Consider the following 13654-nt stretch of genomic DNA (forward strand, 5'->3'; position numbering starts at 1 on the left):
TCTTCATGGTAAAACCAATTTGATCCTGTGCTGTGACATCACGGTTTGTATAAATCCTATGCTGAAACATCACTAAGTAGGTTATCCCTGTACTGTGAATAACTGTATGCATTCTTCCTGTACCTTGGGTAAGCAATTGTTTTGCCCCCCCCCCCCCCCCCTCCACACACACACAATCGCAGAGTCAATCTCAATACCTCATCATCACTTTAGGTAGACAGCATAGTTCCCCCACATTAGGTAGACAGCATAGTTTCCCCACATTAGGTAGACAGCATAGTTTCCCCACATTGGGTAGACAGCATAGTACCCCCACATTAGGTAGACACTCAGCATAGTTCCCTCACATTTTGTATGCAGCAGTGTTCCCCCACATTAGGTAGACATCATAGTTTCCCCACATGAGGTTAGACAGCACATTACCCCCCCCCCCGCCTGACCAACCAACACACACTACAGACATACACTTACAGACACACACTACAGACATACACTTACAGACACACTCACCCAGCCATCCGTGGTTTTCTCTTTCCTGCGGCGCCCGATACTGACGTGTGACGTCGCTGACATCCTCCTGCGCTGGTCTGCAGAGGAACGTCACTTGCGCGAAGTCCCTCCATTAGTCTTGGCCGCAGGCTCACTGTTTTAAAAGCCCCGGCGCTGCTTTTAAACAGTGAGCCGCAGCGCAGCGGCAGGGCCGACCCAAGGACTAAATGTTGCCCCCCCCCCAAAAAAAGCACAAATACAAATACACATGCGTATATATATATATATATATATATATATGTATATATATATGTATATATATATATACAACATGACAATATACTGTATACCTAAATATAATAGTCGGGCAGTTACCAATTGATACCACTAAACATGGAGCAAATATTACCTTACATTATTGTAACCTGACCAGATCGGGCATACTGAGACCAACACTACCAATAATACTGGTAAATATTACCAATAAAACACCTATGTAAGGGACACATAACACCGCCACACAAGGACCAATACTCCACAAAGCGACTAGTGACTGGATAATTTAATTCTGTTATTAAACGAAGATTCCCCAACTACCTTACCCCCCAATACAGTGATCATATAGTGGTATATACAGGATCTGTATACAATATAAGTGATTATATATAGGACCATATATTGCTATATATACCAGCTGTACACAGGTTCTGTATACCATATAAGTGATTTTATATAGGACCATATAGAGGTATATATCAGCTGTATAAAGATATGTGCACCATATAAGTGATTATAATTACATTTAGGGACTCACAATTACATGTTTTCTGATCAGCAGCATCCTCTTTCCTTTTCTTCTCCATCCGGCTCAGACCGGCATGATGTCTTCTTCCAGCCAAAACTTCATCTCTTCAGCATCTGCGGGACAAACATATTAGACTCTGCATTTTTCCAGTACACCCCATTGCCGATCCCCCTTTGCCATTTCAATTCCCAATTCCCAATCCCCCCTTCTGTACCATTTCAATTCCCCCCTCTGATCCCCTCTGTGCCAGTTCAATCCCCTCCCCCTTCCGATAGAGAGAGGGGATGAAATAGCACAGGGGCAGGGGATCAGAGGGGAGGGGGGAACTGGGAATTGAAATGGCACAGGGGGTTTTGGGGGGGGGGGTTGAAATGGCACAGGGGGATCTGAGGGGGGATAGGGAATTGACGTGGCCCCTCTGATCCCCCTGTGCAATTTTAATTACCCCCCTATGCCATTTCATTCACAACCTCCCATCCCCTGTGCCATTTTAATTACCGACCCAATCCCCCTGTGCCATCTCATTAACCCTTCCATCACCTTATCCATTTCATTAACCCCCCTCCCTGTGCCATTTAATTAACCCCCTCTCCTCTCTGTGCCATTTCATTAACCCCCCTTCTCCCCCCTGTGCCATTTAATTAAACATCCCCTCCCCTCCTTCCCCCTGTGCCAATTCATGAAACCCCCTCTCCTCCCCCCACTATACCAATTCATGAACCCCCCTCCCCTCCTCCCCCACTGTGCCAATTCATTAACCCCATTCCCCTCCTCCCCACTGTGCCAATTCATTAACCCCATTCCCCTCCCCCCCACTGTGCCAACTCATTAACCCCCCCCCCACTGTGCCAATTCATTTTTTTATATTTTTGTCCCTACAGCTATTGTTTATGTGTCTCTATGAGGAGTCCAAATACAGGAAGTGAGGGTAGACAAACAGGGCTCTGTGCACCAAGAACAAGCAGGGCTCTTCACACTGAGGCTCTATGATATGCCCCTGGCTCACACAGCAGGATGATTGACAAGCCAGGAGCCTGCACAGAGCCCTGCTACTCCTTCCCTCACTTCCTGTATTTGGACTCACACAGGCAATAACTGCAGGGACAGATTTCCCCCCCCAAAAAATATACACATTTTTTAATTAATGTATATTACAAATATACATATAATGGTATTATCTACATTATATCAAAAGTTTTTGTTAGCGACAGGTACACATTAACACACACTCACCTGGCCTGCGAGTCAAGCAGGCTCAGGTGGTGCACTGTGTCCGCAGTGTGCGTGCCCTCTTCTCTCCTGCGGTGGCTCGAACAGACGTGTGACGTCAGTGACGTCCTCCTGCGCGGGTCAGCTGAGGAACGTCGCAGACACCGCAGGAGAGAGGAATGTCGGTAAATAAGTCGGGGCAGGTTTAATTAAAGTGGCTGCTTTACAACAGCGATCCACGGTGCAGTGGCAACCAAAGCCGGCCCTGCCTGGAACGTGGCGGCGGCTAGCTGCTTTAGCGTGGGGCTAAAGGACTTGCTGCTTTTGGCCCCCAGGAATGACAGGGCCCAGGGCAGCTGCCCCTTTTGCCCCGCGTTAAAGACGGCCCTGACTGTGACATAACTGCTGTGACATCACATCACTGCTGACTATGATCATGGTGAAGTGGGATCCTATTACATGTTTTTCTATGGAGCCCCAGCTTTTATTTTTCATTTTGCTCTGGTAAAATTAAAGTTCAGCTGTGATTGGTTGCTATGGGAAACAAAGAGAATTTTACTATATGGGAACTTGATAAATCTCCCCTATTCTTTGCTTATATAAATTCTTCTCTAGATTGCAACAGATTTATGAAAGGTTACTGAAGAGCATGCAAGTAAAGCCCTACATTGGGATTGGAATCATGAGGAACTCAATCGAAATGTACGAATGAGGCTGCTGCGGGTGGGAGAGGACGCTCAGGCACTATGCTTATGGGCAACTAGACAGAAGATGCGGCTGGGCACTGCAGGCAAGGAAGGTAAGTGGATATAGCCAACACAGGTGTATATATGGCGGTGGGGGTGGGATGAAACATGAAGCAGGGTACAGGGTGGTGCTCACATATAGCAATTGCAGTAATCTTCAAATGTGCAGAAAAAAAGAGAAAAAATTGGAGCACACACCTGTTTGGCTTGCTTGAAGTGGTTTATTTCAGTAGATTCTGATCCAACATCCCGACACCCCTAGACCAAACAGAGCTGGAGCGGCAGGAGCTATTCACCTGGACGACCGCACAGTTTCACGCTGAGCTCATGCATCATATCCTATCAGCAGGATGTGGACGGGCTGGGGTTTTTCTGATCCGGGGATATAATTGCTGCAAAAATGTCTCCGTACACATTCAAAGTGTCTCCACTGGCTAGCATTGCAGAGTCTTAATATTCACATAAGGCATGGCCTATTTGCAAACACTCACTAGCTTCTATTTGCCACAGTTTATACGTCATTTGAGGGAGGGAGACCTCCACAACAGCAGCTCAAGGTTCTACACCACAAAACTCCACTGATCTCATATGTTCTATGTACAGGTCAAACAGCGACCAGTGTATATGGCATACAGGATTCTTTTAGGAAGTCCTACAGCATATTACAATTACTTGTACCTGAAGGTATTCTTTTATTCATTAGGACATCATAGTCCCTTTAAATACAACAAGCTCAATTCTCGTGTTATATTTGCAATAACGGTAAGATAGAAGTTTCTCATCGAGCAGAGTTGTGGATTGTCACAAGGCTAATGTGAGCTACAAGATAAATGCTCTTCTTTTAATAGTATATCGGCTTATGTAACCATTGTCTGCAGCGTATTCAATTTATTCTGACAGCAGAGTCTAATTCTCTTTTTCACAAAGCTGTTTTAACTGACTGGTATAATATGGTTAGAATATTTGCCGGCTTCTGGAGAGATCTGCCGTGTTGTTCTATGAACCACAGAGATAAAGTAAATACATGGGAAGTCATTCTTTCTCCACTCTAACCCCCTACCTGTGGAAATGTATTGTGAATCTCCAGTAGGAAAACCCCTTCACTGTAATAGAATCATTCCAGGGCTGCAGATGACAATGCTTTCTCTTTCTACATGCACCGCATAGGGATGCCTAAATTTAGTTTTACATTTCTACTTACCAGAATAGCAGTCCTTCTCAATCTCTGCAATTGAACTGCGATCTCACCAAAAGCAGCAAACTAAAATATGCCATTTTTGTAAAGAATGAATATCTCCTAAAATTATTTGGTTCCTTTCAGTAGATTCCAGAAAATAAGGCTTATCACACTAAACACATAGCAATCATACCACTGAGAAAATCAAGAGTGCAATGACTTTAGCGCCATATGGCCAGGGGGAGTTTCGAGGGTAAACGTAAGAGTCCATTCTGAAATTCAATATCTTATACCATATTAGTACTGGTATCAAGGCAGCTTTCCTGCTATTTCATTCCATCTGCTCCTACCTTTGTTTTAATCCCTTGTTTGAGGGCACAAGAAGGTATTTTTCCATCAAGCAATTGTTCACAATCATGAACCTCATAAGCACTTATCTCTGACAGCTTATAAATACTAAATTTACTTTTCTGATGCCGCTATTTTCCTTAGCTTGTATGTATCCAGTAGCACATGTTACTTTATAGAGTCTACTGTCTAGATACTTTATTCTACATTTAGTTATTTGTCTCCTAAGGACCTACAGCTATTATCCTCCCTTATTTGCCTGTCAAGACTTTTCATGCTGCACCTATTTTATGGAATGTACTCCCTTTGAAAATCGGATTAACCTTTAAACTTTGTGATACTTTCAGGTCAAAAAAGACTAAAGTACAGTATGAAGTGGCACATGCTAAACCCTTCTGAGAACAGTGGCGGATCCGGGGGGGGGGGGGGGGGGGCTGGGCAACGTGGAAATTGCCCCCCCCCAAGATTGCTGCCCCTCCTGCACTGTAGCATGGTGGAGCGGGAGCTGTCAGCTGTCCCTCTCCACCATTCTCTCACCTTTCTCACACGCTGTTCCATTCTTACAGTGTGAGCCGCAGGGATGCCATGCACTGCAGGCCGGTGCGATGACATCACATCTTCGTGCTGGTGCCTGGAGATCACGTCCCCGCGGCACAGGACAGAAGGCCTTATTATTATGTGGGGGGAACAGGATGGGTTATAATTACTATATGTGGAGGCACAGGATGGGGCATTATTACTATATATGAGGGGCACAGAGTGTTATGTATTTCAGAGGTATAGGCCGGCATTTATCATTGTAGGTGTAAGTGAAACATTTTTCTACACCTTTTTTTATGTGCTGGTAATGTGTAGGAGCACCAGATATATTTAAAGGTAGCAGACCATTTGATAAATTTTGTGCAGATCACATATTCTAAAATTTCCCTCTTCACATACACCAAAAAGCTAAGCTAAGTCTGGGCTGGTATAGTTTTAAAGACTTTTTGGTGGTTTTGGGCCTTTTTGTGAAAAGGTGCAGTTCATAAAACCCTTCCATATCATGTGTATTCCCAAAATCAGTGGATTGCAACTCTAAATCAGCAGAAATGTGTAAACCAAAAGGCGCAAAAAAGGCGCAAATAAACCCTGCTTGAGCCTTTTTTGCACCTTAAAACTGTCTAAAGACAATGAAAAATTTTGGCCATTCCTTATTATAAGGAATTTTTAGGGTAGTACAGTTTTTATGGGCCACATTACATTACACTAATGTATACAGAGGGTGCATGGCAAGGTTATATTCAGAGATCACAGTATGTGGTAGTATTATATTCAGAGGGTACAGTGTGTAGTAGTATTATATTCAGAAGTTACAGTGTGTGGGTTTTATATACAGAGGGCAGTATTACAGTATATTCAGAGGGTACAGTGTGTTGTAGTATATTCAGAGGGTATAGTGTGTCAGAATTATATTCAGAGGGTGTGTGCCAGTATTATATTCAAAGGATACTGTGTTGGCAGTATTATAATAATTATTGTTTTCATGTAGAGGATCAGAATCCACTGACATAGTGAGGAACCATCTGGGAGTCAAGTTCTGCTAAGTGAACATTTAGCTGGAACAAGTCATGGCGGTATGTATGTCTGAATTAGACAAGGAAAGACTTAGAGAAGACATCACCGTAGTCACTGATATCATTCTGTATTCTTGTCATTATGTCCAATCAGAGCTGGAGTCACTTGTAAGTTTTGCAGTAATGATGGGTGAAACAACAATTCCCAGCATAACCTTACCACATACTTAAAAGGGTACTCCGCCCCTAGACATCTTATGCTGGGGAGCCCCAGGATCGCCGCTGCGGCACCGCGCTATCATTACTGCACAGAGCGAGTTCGCTCTGTGCGTAATGACGGGCGATACAGGGGCCGCAGCATCTTTACGTCACGGCTCCACCCCTCATGACATCACGTCCCGCCCCCTCAATATGAGTCTATGGGAGGGGGCGTGGTAGACATCTGCAGCGTGATTAACACTTATCCCCTATCCACAGGATAGGGGATAAGTGTTTGATCGCAGGGAGACCGACCGCTGGGACCCCCTGTGATCTCCTGTATGGGGCTGCGGCTGTCCCGTGCAGGGGGCGTGCCAGCCACAGCATGACATTGCAGCCGGCACGCCTCCTCCATACATCTCTATGGGAGAGGCGGGGAGGCAGCGTTCATGCCTCCCCGCCTCCCCCAATAGAACTGTATTGGGACGGGGAGGAGATGGGGCATCACCGTCGACCTCTAGGTCGACGCTACGCGCCTTAGCGCTCACTATGAGCGCTAATGGCGGCGCCCCGTTAGGGAGATCGCAGGGGGGTCTCAGCGGTTGAACCCCCCGCGATCAAACACTTATCCCCTATCCTGTAGATAGGGGATAAGTGTATATTGCGCTGCAGTTGTCCTTTAATGTTATGTTTTTGCAATAATTGAAACCACATCTGCAGGCAGAGGATTCCACATCCATTGTTCTTAGTGTAAATAACATTTTCCTTTGCCTTAGACAAAATCTCCTTTCTTCCAGTCTAATGGGGAGATTTATCAGAACCTATGTAGAGGAAAAGTTGCTGAGTTGCCCATAGCAACCAATCAGATCGCTTCTTTCATTTTTAAAAAGGCCTCTGAAAAGTGAAATAAGCTATCTGACTGGTTGCAACTGGGCAACTTTCCTCTGGACAGGTTTTGATAAATTTCCCCCTAAATGTGTGACCACATGTCCAATGTATAGTCCTGCTTATGTAAACATTCTAATTTATTATACGTAAACTGCTTAAAATGTCTTATGATCTTTGTAATACCTATATATCTGTTTAACCATATACTATCTGTTTGTAATGTAAGGCCATGTTCACACTACGGAATGTCCGCAGGCAAAATCTCTGTCCGGACAGCCGTCTCCTGGACAGCTAAGCATTCCGTGCGGTGTCTGCAGAAAGAATGAACGTGTTCATTCTTTCTGTGGATACAGAAAACGGAATTTCCATTTAATTCAACGGGACTCTGCTACAGCGGAATGTCCGTGCCGAATTCTGCATTGGAATTCTCACCTGTGAACATAGCCTATAAGTCTTAAACAAGGATAGGACTGTAAGATACATTTAATAATTTGTAAGTACCTTAAGCAACACCTTATTTTCTGTCCGCCAACACAAAATATTATAATAGTGCCCCTCCCAGGATTAGACTCTGGATCCGCCCCTGCCTGAGACACTAACCCAAAGTAACATGCCAAACAGCACAATATGGAAAATCTTAACATCCACTTTTATAGTGCATCTTGTGTGCCAACCACCGATGATTCCACCCCGTTTTTCTGTACTGTTTCTTTCACTTAGAAAAGTGCACACATGAACTGTGGGATAAGGGTTGTAGACTCTCATCTGAAGACCTGTGTTAAGCCAGTCAGAGATGTAAGATCAAATCTATCTCTGCAGACATCGCCATTAAAATGCTCATTTAGAATGGCCAAAAGCTGACCTTTCATTTTATTTTTATTGAGAAACAGTAAAAAGGATAATAGGATCAGGTGGATTAAAATATAATCTGTCCAATCGCTATTTCTCTCAATGACACATGGTGTTCTATTACTTGAGATTGTCAATGGATCCCTCTGAAATTACTTTAAGCTGGTCATAGTCATAAGAGGAAAGCCATATTTGTCAGCTAAATCCTGTAAGATAATAATTCCTTTTTTTATATAGCACCAACATATTTCACATAACTGTACAAATTTTTGTAACAAACTAGCTGTGCACCCGGCGTTGCCCGGTTTTTCCTTCCTAATCCTTGTTGGAGAAGAAAATCAACAAAGGAGGAAGTTTTTGACTTCATATCCCATCCCCATATATTGTTGTCATATCCCGTCCCCATATCCCGTCCTCATATCTCAACCTCATATCACATCCTCATATCCCAACCTCATATCCCGTCATCATATCTCAACCTCATATCTCAACCTCATATCCCATCCTCATATCTCGACCTCCTATCCTGGCCTCCTATGTCAACCTCATACCCTGTCCTTATATCCTGTCCTCATTTCCTGTCCTCATATCCCGTCCTCATATCCCATCCTCATTTCCCGTCCTCATATCCCATCCTCATTTCCCGTCCTCATATCCCATCCTCCTATCCCGTCCTGCTGTCCCGTCCTCCTGTCTTGACCTCATATCCCATCCTCATATCTCAACCTCATATCCCATCCTCATATACCGACCTCCTATCTTGACCTCATATCCTGACCTCCTATCCCATCCTCCTATCTCGACCTCATATCCTGTCCTCATATCCTGGCCTCCTATCTCCACCTCATATCCTGTCCTTATATCCTGTCCTCATATCCCGTCCTCATATCCCATCCTTCTATCCCGTCCTCCTATCTCGACCTCATGTCCCATCCTCATATCCCATCCTCATATCTCAACCTCATATCCCATCCTCATATCTCAACCTCATATCCCGTCCTCATATCCCGACCTCCTATCTCGACATCATTTCCCATCCTCATATCCCGACCTCCTATCCTGTCCCCCTATCCTGACCTCATGTCCCGACCACATATCCCGACCTTATATCCTGTCCTCATATCCCGACCTCATATCCTGTCATCATAACCCGACCCCATATCCCATCCCCATATCCCGACCCGTATTTGTGAGATGGGGTGTGGCTTGCAAGCCGGACCGACACATTCACCAGAAGATGCAGAGTGGAGCTTGTGGAGTAAGGTACTCGGAGTCCCATATGCTTGCATGGGACTTAAAACAAAAATCCATCTTTTATATAAGGGTGTAGCTAAGGGTTAATTTAACTATCATATATTTTCTTTTTTACATATAAGCAATATGTGTACCAGGCATTATTGAAATATCTCCAGCCATACCGAAGTTACGTGGGAACATACATTTCCCATTGATTTGCATGGGACTTTAAACAAAAACCCCAACCCTCACAAATTTAAGGGTTATATTAACTATCCTATATTTTAAGTGGACATATAAGTAACATGTGACCAAGTATTATGGAAATATCTCCAGCCGTTTGGAAGTTATGCAGTAACATAAATTTCCCATAGACTTTAAACAAAAACCCCGACCCTGGCAAATGGGGGCGAGTAAGGGTTAAAGCATCTATCCTATGTTTGTTGTTGACATATAAGTAACATGTGTGCCAAGTTTTTTATGTTAATATCTTTAGCCGTTTGGATGTGATGCTGGAACATACATACATTATTCATTATTTATATAGATGTAGACAAATGTAATATTTACTTGCTAGACAGATGGGCATTCATTGAATAAACATGTCCTGATAAGAGGAAGTGCAGCCATACTGAAATTGCACTATTGATAAAATGGGCAATGAGAAGCTTTAGATATTTACATGAGCTATTCTATAAAAAAAAAAAAAAAAAAAAAAAACATTTGAAAGGACATTAACATATCCGAATAATGATATAAAAAGGTATACATTTTTTCCTTGATGCCAGTTAGCTGTATAGGTCATCCATTTTATATGTATGACAGTAAGCACAATGACATGTATATAACATGCCATGAACGTTTCTGTGCTGATCCTATTAAAAATCATAAATATTAATTATGTATAGTAATACATTTGCTCTGTAAATTTTGTACAAGATTCAGGGATTTATTGCATTAGCAGGCAGGTCAACAACCTTGAGTAGAATCAAAGCCTATTTATGAATCAGTTATTGTTATGATTTACCAATAAAAATAAATATATAGGTCTAAAATCAGTTCTATTCGTCACTATACTTATATTAATTAGAGATGAGCCAAGTTACAGTGATTCGATTCGTCACAAACTTCTTGGCTCGGCAGTTGCTGACTTTAGCCTGCATAAATGAGTTCAGCTTTCAGGTGCTCCGGTGGGCTGGAAAAAGTGGATACAGGCCTAGGAGAGAGTCTCCGGCCCACCGGAGCACCTGAAAGCTGAACTAATTTATGCAGGCTAAAGTCAGCAACTTCCAATCAAAAGAAGCAAAAAGTGGCACCGATACCTTCAGCCCACACACGAGATGGATATACTCACGCTAGGTAGGAGACCAGAACAACCATAGACGGCGGTGCTAGGACAATTCAAACAGAAGTCATCAATAAGAAATATATAGAAAAGGACAAGTGTCCGACACTCACCACGTAAGACGTGGTCAAACAGCTCCCATCTCGGGCTGCTCCTCTGGTAGGGTCTTTAAGACAACGTGGGGCGCTCAGAGGCGACTGCCGTTGGTTTCACGCATAGGAATGCACTTCATCCGGCCTCGTTGAGGCCGGACGAAGCGCATTCCTATGCGTGAAACCGCTAGCAGTCGCCTCTGAGCACCCCACGGTGTCTTGAAGACCCTACCGGAGGAACAGCCCGAGATGGGAGCTGTTTGATCAGGTCTTACTCGGTGAGTGCCGGACGCCTGTCCTTTTCTATATGTTTCCTATTAAAGTCAGCAACTGCCGAGCCGAGAAGTTAATGACGAATTGAATCACTGTAACTTTGCTCATCTCTAATATTAATGTAAATGTACGTCTAGGATTAGAGCTCCACCGTGACACTGAGTTGCTTAAGGTACAATGATGGCATTAATGTAAAACACTAAGGGACTTCACTATTTCTCTTCGGGAAACAAAGTTTCAAGTATTCTTGCAACCATTGCAAAAAAAAAAAAAAATCTGATGCTTAAAGATTTTTTTTTAAAGGTCACTTGCAACTTGATCTACAAATTTAGCATTACAAATAAAGAATTCAAAACCTATTTATGAATGATATGGTAATGGAAGTCACTTGGTGGGTTAAAGGACTGTCTCAATGACCTGCACACAGAGTGCAGTGTTCGAAAAGTATTTCTATCGAAAGCCTATTTATGGCTGCCTACATTAGTAATTCCTTCTATCTAAATAGACTGCAGTTAATTATTGCCGAGTAGATAATATAATAGCAAAATAAGTGGCCACAAAGTGCACCAATTACTAAAGTCATACCATATAAATATAACAACCTAGTCGCATTTAATACATTTATTACTGTCTTAATAATTTCCTTGATTGTTTCTATTTCCGAGATAGCGGCTCGGCTTCAGAACTATTATGATCAATTACACGTGCATGCAAACAAACAATTATTGCCAGCTTCCTGCTTCTGCACATTTTTAGCTCCTCAGATGTCTGGTATGGATCGCATTTATTAAGAAATGGCAAGTAAAATTTATCAACCATCACTAATGTAGTACAAACAAACCTGATCCTTCTGTTCAGCCAAAATAGAGGAATTATACATTAACAAGGTACAAACCTACTGAGTTAAAAACAGAAATCCAGAACCATCATACCAAACTGGTGCAAATGTTGCTCGGACCAAAGCCTTTATTCCTCTCTCTTGATTTTTTAATATATGTTTTTACCCTTTCTCTTTTTTTTAGACAATACGATAATGAACAGATCAAACATTTTAGGGAACTGGTCAGAAATGTCTAAACCTCTGATATTTTCCAGCACTACATTGGCACATATTGATCTCAGTGATGCCTTATTATGCATTTGACATCAATAATGCTTCTGTTAAAAGGTTTTTCACCTTCAGGGAATACGCACAGGCTCACTGTATATTGCTGCATCTCACATTCTGTCAGTTGCTCCTAGGTTGATCCTTAGCAGCAGATAACAAACTGTCCTCTTAGCATTTACTGTGTCAGCTGACGGCAGTCACAACGTATCAAAAGAGCCTACATACTCAAAGGGCTATCCATGTTTTAAACATATTAAAAAACAGTCTAGCTGATACTTACCTCTGTGATCGCACGCTGAGCCCCTGTTCACCCTCTGCTCAGCACTCCGGTCTTGCTTGAAGTCATGTGACCACTGCAGCCAATCAGCTGTATACGCGGTCATGCTCTGAACTGCTGGCATCATGGCTCCCATCACTGAGCGGTATTACCAGGAGTACAGAGCGTGACCTCAGAGGTTGCTGATTGGCTTTGGCGGTCACGTGACCTCCACTTGAAAGCAAAATCAGAGTGCTGACCAGTAGGGGAACAGGGGCTCAGCGGGAGATTCCAGAAGTAAATATCAGCTAGTTTGTTGTTTTAATATGTTTTGGGGCTATTTACCATTTTACTTAAAACATGGATAACTCCAGGGGTACTCCGGTGAAAAACTTTTTTTTTTTTTAAATCAACTGGTGCCAGAAAGTTGAACAGATTTGTAAATTACTTCTATTAAAAAAATCTTAATCCTTCCTGTACTTATCAACTGCTGAATAATACAGTTCAAAATTATTTTCCATTTGAAACACAGAGCTGTCTGCTGACATCATGAGCACAGTGCTCTCTGCTGACATCTCTGTCCATTTTAGGAACTGTCCAGGGTAAAAGCAAATCCCAATGGCAAACATATGCTCTTCTGGACAGTTCGTAAAATGGACAGAGATGTCAGCAGAGAGCACTGTGCTCGTGATGTCAGCAGACAGTTCTGTGTTTCAAAAAGAAAATAATTTCCACTGTAGTATTCATCAGCTAATAAGTACAGGAAGGATTAAGATTTTTTAAAATAAGTAATTTACAAATCTATTTAACTTTCTGGCACCAGTTGATTTAAAAAAAAAAAAAAAGTTTTTCACCGGAGTACCCCTTTAACTGAGTCTGCTGTTATACTAGCCCAAACAAGGTAGGACTGAAAGTGAACTAGACCTCAAGGCAATAGTGCTTGGGCTTCATGGTGAATCATTGCTGGTAAATTGTTGCACAATTGCAACATTACTGCAATTATGGGAAAGAAAGTCACCAAAATTAAGAGTAGTTGACACATTTTAAAGGCTAACTGAAAAGATGATTAAAAATAGCAAGCT

General features: G+C 42.7%; 1 protein-coding gene across 1 annotated transcript in view; it reads right to left on the reverse strand.

Moving 5' to 3' along the window:
• SEMA6D (semaphorin 6D) overlaps positions 1–12658 on the reverse strand; it is a 155010-nt gene extending 142352 nt beyond the window's left edge. Inside the window, exon 1 of the mRNA XM_056572288.1 lies at positions 12597–12658. The gene's annotated coding sequence lies outside the window, so the exon portion shown is untranslated. The remainder of the gene's footprint in view (positions 1–12596) is intronic.
• Between the last annotated feature and the right edge of the window lie 996 nt (positions 12659–13654).

Source organism: Hyla sarda, chromosome 4 (assembly GCF_029499605.1).
Source record: "Hyla sarda isolate aHylSar1 chromosome 4, aHylSar1.hap1, whole genome shotgun sequence".
Taxonomy (NCBI): domain Eukaryota; kingdom Metazoa; phylum Chordata; class Amphibia; order Anura; family Hylidae; genus Hyla; species Hyla sarda.